This window comes from Sinocyclocheilus rhinocerous, unplaced genomic scaffold, assembly GCF_001515625.1.
Source record: "Sinocyclocheilus rhinocerous isolate Xijiao unplaced genomic scaffold, SAMN03320098_v1.1 scaffold1915, whole genome shotgun sequence".
NCBI lineage: Eukaryota > Metazoa > Chordata > Actinopteri > Cypriniformes > Cyprinidae > Sinocyclocheilus > Sinocyclocheilus rhinocerous.
Window position 1 is genome coordinate 331,534 of NW_015639873.1, and position 634 is coordinate 332,167.

Consider the following 634-nt stretch of genomic DNA (forward strand, 5'->3'; position numbering starts at 1 on the left):
GGACCAGTTCTCCTCTCTCCACACAACATGCTCCTCAGCAAAGATGAGCTTAGCCTTTTGATTCTTTCTGCTGATGAGAGGTTTGGTCACTGCGGAGTGTGCTTTCAGTCTCACTTCTCTTAAACGTGACGAGACAGATCCAGACCCTGATCAGCGCTGAACTGTTGAGCAAGTCCAGCTGCAGTGCTGAACCGATTGCTCATTGAGATTCTCCGCATTATCTTGTCTTCTCGTGAATTTGTCTTATGTGGATGACCAGCCATTTTGGGGGATTTGAATGAGTTAGTGACATTGTAAAGATGCAATATTCTAGAAATCTCAGATATGGAACGACCAGCTTCTCTTGCAGTGGCTGAAAGGGTCATTCCTTTGGCCTTCATCTGGACCGCCTCATGTCGCAGGGTTTCAGTCACTTTAGAACGACCCGCCATCTTACAATCCCAGTGAAAACTGGAAAGTTAAGCTGCCGGTTAAATAGGGTTTGTCATATAATTAAGGAAATTAGCACCAGGTGCCAGGTTAACACCCATAACTTGGAGGCATCTGTAAGTGTTCTCTAATTTTCATCAGAGTTCTTTTTCAAATATCTCATTTAAGTTTTTTATACTGTGCTTCAGAATATATTTAACTCATG